The sequence below is a fragment of the Peromyscus eremicus genome, chromosome 10 (genome assembly GCF_949786415.1).
Source record: "Peromyscus eremicus chromosome 10, PerEre_H2_v1, whole genome shotgun sequence".
Classification (NCBI taxonomy): Eukaryota; Metazoa; Chordata; class Mammalia; order Rodentia; family Cricetidae; genus Peromyscus; species Peromyscus eremicus.
This window is the reverse complement of record NC_081426.1, coordinates 89,156,751-89,169,104: the sequence shown is the minus strand read 5'-3', so window position 1 is coordinate 89,169,104 and position 12,354 is coordinate 89,156,751.

Genomic DNA, 12,354 nt, shown 5'->3' with positions numbered 1-12,354 from the left:
TACCTCTGGGTTGACCACACTGAGTTCTGAAGTCTCGGGCTCTGCCGAGCAATCCTCTTATGTCAGCCTCTGCAGAGGTTGGTGGCTACCTAAGCACAAACTACCCGAGTCTTGTGAAAAGCAACTCACAGTTTTTAGATAAATTTGCTTCTTTTTATGGGTATAGGTGCTTTGCCTGCATGCGTTTGTGCGTGGTGCCCCCAGAGGCCAGAAGAGGACATCAGATCCTCTGAGGCTGGAGTTACAACCAGCTGTGAGCCACTATGTGGGTGCTGGAACCCAGGTCCTCTGGAAGAGCAGCAAGTGCTCTTAACCACTGAGCCATCTCTCCAGCCCCCAAAAGCAACTTTTAAAGTTAGTCAAGAGATGCTGAAGGACTGGGGACAGTAATCAGAGGGAAACACACCAATGTATGCGTACACTGTGAAATTTGCATCATGCAATGATATAAATTCTTTCAATATAAGAAACACTGCGTAAATATAATAAATATGCACATTCTGTGACTCCTGGATTATGCTTAGAGAACTATTGATGAGGTAGTGAAGAACCAGCCTGCCTCCATCGTAGGCTTTAAAGCCATCTTATAGTAAAGACAAACTCAGTTCATTCCTATTTACGATTAAACCTCTGTTGCTCAACCTTAACTACAAACGGTTCTGTACTGCCTGTTCCAGGAATGGCAATCATGTTTTTGTTTCAAATAGTTGTTTATACCTAGGCAGCAGTGTTGGTGGTGGTGGTAGTGGGGAACACCTTTGATCCCAGCAGTCAGGAGGCAAAGGCAGGTGGTGAGTTCAAGGTCAACCTGGTCTATGAGCAAGTTCAAGGACAGCCAGGGCTATACAGAGAAACCCTGTCTCAATAAACCCAAACCAAAACAAACAAAACAACCCAAAAAAGATGTTTATAACCATCTTGCAACCCTACTTGTTTCAAAAGGTTATATGACCATGTATGATTACCTTGTTATGCCCACCTTGCAGCCATGTCTTTTTTTCAGGGGGTCTTCATGACTAACTGCTGTGGGATGTTCTGTATGGCAAATGTGTTGCTAATTAGTCAATAAATAAAACACTGATTGGCCATTGGCTAGGCAGGAAGTGTAGGCGGGACAAGGAGGAGAATAAAGCTGGGAAGTGGAAGGCTGAGTCAGAGACACTGCCAGTCGCCACGATGAGAAACAGCATGTGAAGATACCGGTAAGCCACGAGCCATGTGGCAAAGTATAGATTTATAGAAATGGATTAATTTAAGCTATAAGAACAGTTAGCAAGAAGCCTGCCACGGCCATACAGTTTGTAAGCAATATAAGTCTCTGTGTTTACTTGGTCGGGTCTGAGCAGCTGTGGGACTGGAAGGTGAGAGAGATTTGTCTTGACTGTGGGCCAGGCAGGAAAACTCAAGCTACAACTAACTTGTTATGATGTTCTGCTCCTGTAACCCCACCTATTTTGCCAGCCAAAACCCCCATTTGGAACCCCCCACCCCTGTATAAAAGCCTTGTCTCCTCACTCCAATGCTGACCTCTCGAACCTCACCTTGAGGGGAGGCAGCCCATGTACAGGAATAAAAAAGCTTTGTTATGATATATGGGGAACCCCGACGGCATCCCGTGTGTTCAGGGAAACACGCTGGCATGCTGTGCAAATGCAGCAGCAGGCTGGCAGGAGACCCACATCATACAGGCATGGGGGGGGGGGCAGGGGTTAGTCATTCACGACCCAGATGCTGCATCGGCCTTGGAAATGGTTTATTATAATAGAGAGATGAAGAGAAAGATAGGAAAGAAAGATGGAGAAAAGAGAGAGAAAGAGAGAGGGGTCGATGGTGCACACCTCGGAGGAGGAAAAGTTGAAGAGAGAGGAAGGGGAGGAGTTTTTCCTTAAAATGAGGCTTTTACGACATGACGCAGGGTGGAGCCAAGGGGTGGGTCAGAATACTAACAAGCTTGCTTTAATTAAATACTTGACTTAATTAACTTGGCCGTGATGATTTGGGTCCGTGGTCTTTCTCCTCCCGTCTTTGGAATTAACCATGCCTCTAAGCATGATGCTTCACCTGTTAAGTGTTCCAAAGCATTTACTATGCTTGTGAATTACATCCTGGATGTAGGTAACTCATTCAAGTCAACGTTCACTCTCTTCCTACTCACTTCAGTAATTCCTCTTGATGCATTTGGAGTTTGGAATAGATTCCAGTTCCCAGAACGGAGTCATTTCTCAGTCTGTGCTTCATGGGTAGTTCTGGACAGATGGTGCTGCTCATACGTCCAACCAGGTCCAAAGCCATCCTTTATCCTCAAAACTGAGTCAAAGCTACTTCTAAAATGGAATTTCTCCAGGAGGATCCCTGGGCTTGGCAACTTCTATTGTACCCTGGAAAACACAAGTCCCAGGTTCAAGGAGAGATCCTGCCTCCATAGAGTAGGCAGGCAGTGGTAAAAGATACCCAACATGCTCTTCTGCCTCCAAGTCATAGACAGGCATGCAGAGAAGCAAGCACGCTCACACAGTGACTCATAAATAAAGTAATAAAAAGAAATAATTGGGCGTGTGTGTGTGTGTGTGTGTGTGTGTGTGTGTGTGTGTGTGTGTGTTTGTGTATGTATGGTCTCTTAGGGCAAGGCAAAAACCGTGTTTTACATAACTTGGAATAACTTAGGGTAGGACACAGCCTGATCTCAACTCCTAAATCTCATGTTAGTGTAAGAAATGTCAAACCAGAGACTTTTCTATCAAACATTATAACATTTGTGCTCAGGACGAGGAATTCAAAACCCTTTATTGGGGGAGGGTCAAGACAGGGTTTCTCTGTGTAGCTCTGGCTGTCCTGGAACATGCTCTGTAGACCAGGCTGACCCTGAACTCAGAGATCCACCTGCCTCTGCCTGCCCAGTGCTGGGATTAAAGGCGTGCGCCACCACACCTGGCCCAGAATATAAATCTTTTTACCTTTCCCACCTCATGATATTTTTATGCAAATGTTTCAATATTCATCACCCAGGAAAATAATTGTTTACACCAAGTTTGGTATTCCAGAAATCTGATGGCCTGGATCAGTGACCCTTTTCTCCTTGGAGCTGTGGCCCCTTTTCCCTACACAGTTACTACCTGAGTTAGAATAAAAACTAAGTGCCCCTCCTGTCTCTGGGTGTTTGATCTTCCAAGCATACCCTCTTGATCCAGAGTAAACCTGCTTATCCAGACACTTCACTCAGGGTGGATGCCCCTTTCTTTGTGACCCTGTCTTAGGGTTGCTGTTGCTGTGAAGAGACACCATGACCACAGCAACTTTTATAAAGGAAAACATTTAATTGAGGTGGTGGCTTACATTTTCTAAGGTTTCATCCATTAGCATCATGGCGGGACACAGTGGCATGCGGGCAGACATGGTGCTGGAGCCGTAGCTGAGAGTCCTACAATTGCAGGCACCAGGAAGCTGGACTGAAACACTGGGAGTAGCTGAGCATAGGAGAACTCAAAGCCCAGCAAGGCTATGCCTAATCCAACAAGGCCACACCTCCTAATAGTGTCCCTCCCTTTGGGGGCCATTTTCTTTCAAACCACCACAGACCCCAAACTCATTTCTAGCATTAGGACCCTGAAGATGAACACAGTGGTGTCAATGGACCTCTTTGTTTCTCTTCCCAAGGTGGCCACATTGAAGAAATCTCTTTTATCCATTTTCACCATTACTTGTTTGTTTAATTGTCATGTTGAGGACAGGTGGCTAAATCTAGACTGTTAGGGCTGCTAGGCTCTGACCCTAACCACATCAGTAACACTGGAATTTCAGATTAGAAACAACTTTGGTGATTGTGTGGGTCAGAGATGGCACATAAATCCCACCAGTGTCTTTCTCTCCATTCTGCCGCTGACAGTATAAATAGCCGGGACACTTCTTCAATGAGTCCCAGAGAAGATCTCAGAATCCTGCTTAATAGTGTCCCCAGAGGCTCTAAAAAGGCAAGAGAGTAAAGGTCTACTTGGGTTAACAAAAGCTGATTTAAGATGTATGTCTAACTACTTACATTTTTGCTAACTGTTCAACACCAGGCTCCTAAAAAAACTTAGATAGGTAATAGCATATGTTTGATAAATAAGGTATATTTGATAATAAATCCTAAGGTCTACTCAAGTTCACAGTAATATTTGTCGAGTTTCTTTGTCCTTGCTCCACTTTGTTAAAGTTATTTGGAGGTTTTAAAGTTTTATTTTGATGCTAAAAGAGCTTCAGTTGAAGAATTGGGGTTTTTTTTGTTTGTTTGTTTTTTGTTTTTTGTTTTTTGTTTTTTTTTTTGAGCTGAGGATTGAACCCAGGGCCTTGTGCTTGCTAGGCAAGCACTCTACCACTGAGCTAAATCCCCACCCCCAAGAATTGTTATTTTTTATAGGCTAAACCTAACAAGGATAAAGCTGTAAAATCCTAGTCTTATAAAAGCTGCCATGTAGATGAATTTCTAAATGGTCTTATTAAATAAAAAACACGGCCGGGCGGTGGTGGCGCACGCCTTTAATCCCAGCACTCGGGAGGCAGAGGCAGGCAGATCTCTGTGAGTTCGAGGCCAGCCTGGGCTACCAAGTGAGTTCCAGGAAAGGCACAAAGCTACACAGAGAAACCTTGTCTCAAAAAAACCAAAAAAAAAAAAAAAAAAAAAAAACCACGGAGCCAGAAATTTGGGTTAAAGGCTGAGAGACAGATCAGAGGACTAGAACAAACCACGAGCTAACCTCACCTCACCAACTCTGCAGCTTCTGAATATTCTTCCTGTATATTCATATTTACATGCCTTTTCTGTTCTGTTCTCTCATTGGCTGTCTTAGCCCAGCTACATCACTTCCTCTTCTTGTCCAACTCTGTCGCTTCCTGTCTGTCTGTACAGACCTCCAAACCAGACCTCTATAGTTAACTAGTGTTAGAATTTAAGGCATGTGCCACCACACCTGGCTCTGTTCCCAGTGTGGCCTTGAACTCGCATAGATCCGAACAGATCCCTGCCTGCCAGGTGATAGGATTAAAGGTGTGTGCTAACATTGCATGACTTTTGTGTACTATAGTGGTTGGCTATTTCCTCTGATCCTCAGGTAAATTTTATTGGGAGACACAATACATCACCACACTGCCAACTTAAACTGTTAGAGATAATTAAAACATACAAGTGGATGTGTTTTCAAGATTAAACCTAAAATCAGGCATGCTTAGTGGATCGATGGTCCTCAAACTCTTCACTGCCAAATATGACATTTAAAATGTTGAATTAAAACAGGCTTCCCATAATAGACATGCAAGCTCAAACCAAGAACCCTATGGTTTCCAAAGGAGATAGATGGAGCACAATGACTCTACCTGAATTGTGGTAACCCTAATCACTGGGGAAAACTGCCCTAAGCCTTGCCTGCTGCTAGGGCTCTGCCCGAACTGTGGACACTTTTAGGTTGATTGCCCTGCCCTGCCCTGCCTGGTCAAAGTTAGGTCAGTTTTTTTCCAAGAACCTTCTCCACAGGAAAGTCTCTCAGAGCTGGGTCTGGCAGCCAAAGGCCAATGTTGCTCTGTGTGTCAGCCGGAAACCTATGACCACTGCCCCCAACAAAGCCGTGGAGACCACTGGAGCCTAGAGCAACTGTCTAGGTAGTGGGCAAATCTGTTATTTTGGTTGACACATGGGCCATTTGGATTATACTTCCTGCTGTAATTTTTTTTTTTTAATTTATTATACATACAGTATTCTGTCTGCATGTGTCCTTGCAGGCCAGAAGAGGGCACCAGATCTCATTACAGGTGGTTATGAGCCACCATGTGGTGGCTGGGAATTGAACTCAGGACCTCTGAAAGAACAGTCAGTGCTCTTAACCGTTAAGCCATCCCTCCAGCCCCCTTCCTGCTGTAATTTATCCTTCTCGTATCTCTGGTGATATTGACCAACTGTATCTTCTTCAGCAACAAGCGTACCAACTCCTTCCCCAAGGGTGCAGCTGCCTTGTTAGTTCATTTAGATCCAGCCTCAGGCCTCACTTTCCTAGAGCAACTGGATCTCCAGCTTACCTGTTACCAGACTCTGAAGAGAGATAAAGTAACTTTTTACTTTTCCTTTGTTTAAAGGGACTTGCTTCACAATGACCGCTGTCAGTAATCAACCACCTGAGTCCCACAGTAAATGGCTGGATGGGAAGAAGCTTAAATTTGATGTAAGTTCCGAGGGTCTAGGAAAGTCTTCTGAGGTATATAAATACAAAGTGTATAAGGGTGAGGATATGAAAGTTGACATAAGTTCTGAGGGTCTAGGAAAGCCTTCTGCGGTATATAAATACAAGGTATAAGGGTGAGGATATGAAAGTTGATGTAAGTTCCGAGGGTCTAAGAAAGTGCTTTAAGGCATTTAAATGCAAGTTGGAAAGATCTAAGAAAATGATTTAAAGTATGTGAAAAATAAAAAATGTTTCATATGTCTTTTTTCCTCCCTATACATTAAAACTTCTAAAGTTCAAATTTTCATTTGATGGAGTTCTGATAAGGTGGTAAAGCACTATTATCAGTCACAAGTTCAAGATTTTAAATTTCCTTTGGTTGTCTTCTAAGACTGGACTTAAAAGTGCTTCTCAATCATGCTTAAAACATCTCTGTGCAATCTACATGTCCAGCCTTCTGGGAAGAGTGCTAGGACTTTTAGCCCAGAACCAGTTTTGGGTTCCCACGCTTTTACTATGACTCAAAGGCGTGAATCTACTGTCTCTCCTACAGTGTAGATTTCAGTACAGATTTCAAACAAGTGGTAATGTTAACATATCTAAAACTTTTTACCTCTTTTTGTAAACTTAAAAAAAATAACATAAGCTTCAGGGAAGTGACTTGGATCTACCTCTCACAGGTGACACAGACTCCAGATAAGAATGAAGTTTTCGGGGCTGGAGAGATGGCTCAGAGGTTAAGAGCACTGACTGCTCTTCCAGAGGTCCCGAGTTCAATTCCCAGCAACCACATGGTGGCTCACAACCATCTGTAATGAGATCTGGTGCCCTCTTCTGGCCTACAGGTACACATGCAGACAGAACACTGTATACATAATAAATAAATAAATATTTAAAAAAAAAAAAAGAATGAAGTTTTCCCGATTGCCTATTCCTGACAGTGGGATCTCTGTCTCTCTGTCTCTCTCTCTCCCTCCCTCCCTCCCTCCCTCCCTCCCTCCCTCCCTCCCTCCCTTAGTCTTAGGATTCCACTCCCCCAACTACCAGGACCATGGGCCTGGAAGTTTCAAATGTACATCCAATATAGAAATGTTCCCCTAAAACTCCTTAACTTTGCCTTCTGCCCCTAATATACATTTCCAATCAAGTAAAGACTGAGAGCCGCTCCAATGCAGCCTGCACTTCCCTAGCTCTAGATGGTCCCACAGAGCCTGGACAGCAAGTGAAACAGCCTGCTCCTCCCAGCCTTGGCCAGCACTCCAGCTTTCTTGGGTCCCCAAAGATGTCGATGGCCTCAGACAACAGGAAGCAGTCTAGAGAGCATGGCACCCCATTCCTACCTCACCAGTCTCCCCTTCCTATTATTCCTTACCTTTTATAATAAACGAAAGGGAGGAATGTTAGTCAACTAAGACCCACCCACATTTCCGAACCCTCCTCTCTGCCTTCAATGACTCAGAGCCTAGGCCCCATCATCACTAATTGCCAATGGTACACATTTCTACCATCACACTGCTGCCATGTTTTCCCTATGCTCATGCTCCATTCCCCTATAGAGCCCTCCATTACAGCCTGGCCCACCGCTGTTTGTTTCTATCCCAGCTCAGAGGCAACCCTTGTGCGTGCACACACACACACACACACACACACACACACACACACACACACACACCCCATCCCCGGTAAATCCCTTGCATGAGGTCCGTTTCCTGGTGTGATTTTGTGGCATTCCTTGGGCCCCTGATCACCAAGATACTCTTTGACTGCAAAACCCTTTCACCTACCTCCTTGTGACCCATGCACAAGCAAGGATCCATTTGATCAACATCTTATCTCTTATAGTAGAACCAGAGTTTTTAGGGCAAATATATGGCCTCCAGCAGCCCTGAAAGGCTAGATTTGTCCATCCACCCAAATACACCATGTAAAAATACAAGGTGAACAGCAGGAAGAAGAAGTGATTCCATGTGGAACCTTTGAGAAAAAAAAAACAAATAGGAGTCTGATGCCTCCAAGTTCATCTTCAGGGTAGATTTAGGTTTAAATAGAGGAAAAACTGGGCCAGAGGCGAGGTATATTTGGAGACCCGGTCTTCCTGACTTGATTTCACCTCCAATCCTGCAAAGTGGTCTCAAAAAGTCTTTTCATTTAAGGGAGAAAAGGTGGTTGTTGAGAAACAATTAGTTCTGTGGCTGGATGAGGTTTTTTCTTTTATAGAAAACCATCCTTATCTGTGGTGAAGTTGAGTTGCTCTGACCTGCAAAGTTTTGCCGTTTCTCGAATCCAAGGTGACTCAAGAAAAAAGGTTAAGGACAATGAGATTTATCTCTGTGCCTTTAAAGTAAAGACACAGACACAAAACAGAAGCAGAAATGTCAAGTTTTCACCCTGCTTCTGGTTGCCCTAGTGAAGAGTCAAGGCTTTTTAGCAAAAGCCTTTCCTAACGTGTTGTGGCACGGGTGTGTGGGTTCACGTGGATCCGTGGAAAGAAGACTCAGAGGCACCTTAAGAATGAATTTAGCCTTTGGTGGCTGCAGAGGGGTCCAGCCTCTAAGGACTGAAGCACTTTCCCTTCGCCCTGGGCATTTTATTTTCTCTCTATTTACAGTTAGCCAGTCAGTTTCCATGTGCTCAGAACACCCTGAAAGGAGCTCCCAGAGACACAAGGCCAAGTGCAGATTCCTCACTTTCTCAGGTACCACGGTTTTCCAGGTTTCCTGAACCAAGTTTTGCATAAACTTTGTATCCTTAGGAGACTCTCAGACAAGATTCACATAGGGCAATAATAGAAACAAAAGGTATTGGTTAAATAAAAAAATGGATTAGGGCTAGGTGCTACAAGTCTCTGGATCCAGGCCAGGGGTAGCTCAGCAGGAATGCAGCCACACTAATGCTGTTTCACTCTGGCTGCAAGCCTTCATGATGATTCGGGAAAGTCTCTTCAAGGACAAAATTCTGCAGGCAAGAAAAGTAAGTTTACCAGCCTATACTTCCCCTAATATCTAAACCCAGTTTTGGACTAAGTTGTTGAAAAGCCCCTAAGTCAAATATGGCCACTGCCAAGGCGCTTAGGTGCATTCCTCTCCTCATGCTCACATTTGGTGGCTCAGGTTTGTCTTGCCTTTCTGCTTAACCAATAAACTCACTAATTTGGTTTCACCCTAACTCCTGCTGAAACTCTTTTCTGTCAAACATCAAGGACCTCGGTGAACTTGAAGAGTATCACCCTTGCCCCCGGGCCCTGAGTGGGATTTATGCAGGATGCTCTACCCAAAATGTTGAGTTACATTCCTGATTCCAGTGTCTGCAATGACCTTGAGATTAGCTCAGCTGGTGAAGTTTCCTTGCACTTCCTGATGTCTCCTCCTTTTGTAGCAGATGAAGAAACACTCAAAGAATTGCAGGGCCACTTCTGGCAACTTGCAGGTCCTGGGGACAAATTGAAACAGAGCCTGCCCCCTCACCCAGTCACAAAAAAAACTGAATAGGACAGCAGAGTATCAAAGCCCTTCTCAGAGCATGATGCCACAGAAATGTATGGACCATGATGCAACTGCACAGGTCAACAGCCCTCCAAAGACAGGAAATAAATCACCCGAAAAGATTTGACTGATACAGCCAAAGAAGGTGTCCTTCTGCTTAACTCAGGTTGAAGATGTTTTCTTTAGCTAACACAGCCTAAAGCATTCACTGATGCTTTAGTGATAAGCTTTCTACCAGTAGCAACCTCGTACCCGCATCATTGACACAGGCCTCTAGCTGCAAGAGAGGTCTTAATGACATATGGTTTCCCTTTCAGCTACTTGGTACAACTGAGCTCAAAGCAATGCCCTCTTATTTTGTTTCTGCAGTGGGGAGAGGGGGTGTTAAAACAATGTTAGATTTCCCTCAACATACAACCCACAAACACATACTCACTCCTTTATGTTCAGTTCTGTGAGGGCTAAAGGTATGCTTCAAGTTTAAATTGCTGTGCCTAAGAGTTCTATAAAGGGGGCTGGAGAGATGGCTCAGTGGTTAAGAGCACTGACTGTTCTGCCAGAGGACCCACGTTCAATTCCCAGCACCCACACAGCAGCTCACAACTGTCTGTAACTCTAGTTCCAGGGAATCCAATGCTCTTATACATACATGCAGGCAAAACACCAATGTGCTGTGGGATGGTCTGTATGTCAAATGTGTTGTTGATTGGTCAATAAATAAATCACTGATTGGTCAGTGGCCAGGCAGGAAGTATAGGCGGGACTAACAGAGAGGAGAATTGAGAGAACAGGAAGCTGGGTGGAAGAGACACTGCCAGCCGCCATCAGGACAAGGAAGATGTAAAGTACCGGTAAGCCACAAGCCACGTGGCAAGGTATAGATGAATAGAAATGGATTAATTTAAGCTGTAAGAACAGTTAGCAAGAAGCCTGCCACGGCCATACAGTTTATAAGCAATATAAGTCTCTATGTTTACTTGGTCGGGTCTGAATGGCTGTGGGACTGGCGGGTGAGAGAGATTTGCCCTGACCGTGGGCCAGGCAGGAAAACTCTAGCTACACCAATGCAAATAAAATAAAAATAAATATTTTAAAAAAGAGTTCTATAAAAAAAAAAAAAAAATGCCTCTAACCTGTGAGCCCCACTTGCCCTAGGATAGATAACTTCCTGGAATGCTGGGGGCTATTGTTCATGTGAGAGAACAAGTCATGTGTTTTCACATCTGTAAACAAGCTTGGTTGCTCCAACTGCACAGGATGTGCTTGTTTCAAATGTAGGCAGGAGGCAACAGGTAGGAAAACATCAGGATGTATGCTTGCCCCTGATTGGACAAAGGCAGGAAGTATGTAGCCTAGTGGGTTTTACCTTTGTATAACATTTGTATTGTCACAACACGGTGATGTATTTTTCAGACAGTAATCTAGTCCAGTGAGTATGTCCAGGGCAAATTATCACAAACATTGCTGTGGTGTCTTTAATAAGATGCCCCCATAGTCTGGGATATTGAATACTTGGTCTTCCATTGGTGGCACTGTTTGGGTGGGTTTAGGAGGTGTGGTCTTGCTGGAGGAAGTATGTCACTGAGGGCAGGCTTTGAGAGTTAAATGATTTGTACCATTTCTGGTTTGCTCTGTCTGCTTCTTGCATGAGGTTCAAGATGTTCTCAGCTTGCTAGTCCGGTCACCATGCCTGCCATGCTCCCCACTCTAATGGTGATGAACTCCTGACCCTCTGGAACTGTAAGCCCAAATAAACCCTGCCTTCTGTAAGGTGTCTTGGTCATGGTATTTTATCATAGCAGTAGAAAAGTAACTAATGCAGTTGCTCAGCAGAAATGTTACCAGACCCAAGTTCGTCTGTTCCATACTTAAAAGCCAATATTCAGGGAATGAGAGCTGGAAGGAAGCCAGGTTTATTTAAGAGTTAGTACTCTGAGAAGATGAAGTTAACTACCTTCCCCCCACAATTCCATGTTAGGGAACACCAGTAAATGAAAACACTTTCACAAGGAGGGAAAGGAAGTGCAGAGGTCAATGGGCAGAAAAACTAGGTGCTGAGTGGGACTTTTGTTGGCTAGTACTCTTGTATTCTTGTCTTTATTCCCTCTGCCATCACCTTGACCTCCTGCTCATGTAATTCTTTAGATAAACATACTACTTTTCTGAAAATTAAATGTCACATACAATTATATATACATATGATACATATGATGTCCCACAAAAATTTATATCCATTATATACATATGTGATGTAGATGCAACTCTCTCTTAAGCTCACGTCCATGCTTCAGTATGCCTTATGCTTTCCTTGGGCATCTCTGTTAACCCCTGTGCTGAAAATTCATGTATGAGATGTCTTTTAATAACTCCTTCCTCCACTTCATACTGCTACCCTGAAATCCTCTAAGGGGAAAGAGAACTTCACAAGCGATTAGTGGCAACGGGGTGTAGCTCTGCCTTCTTCCTTGTTGATACTGCCCAGCCAATCCTGGCTGTTGTGCAACAAGACCCAGACATGTAATAGTAATTCATTTCAGTAGTCGGTTATTTCGCCAACTTTCAGTTATTTAAAAACCATCGCTTTCGTACTTGTGCATGTGCACAAGTGTGAAATATGTGTCAATCCCACATCTTCCCATTCACTTTACTTATATCAAATGACACAGCACAGTATGATTAGGCCG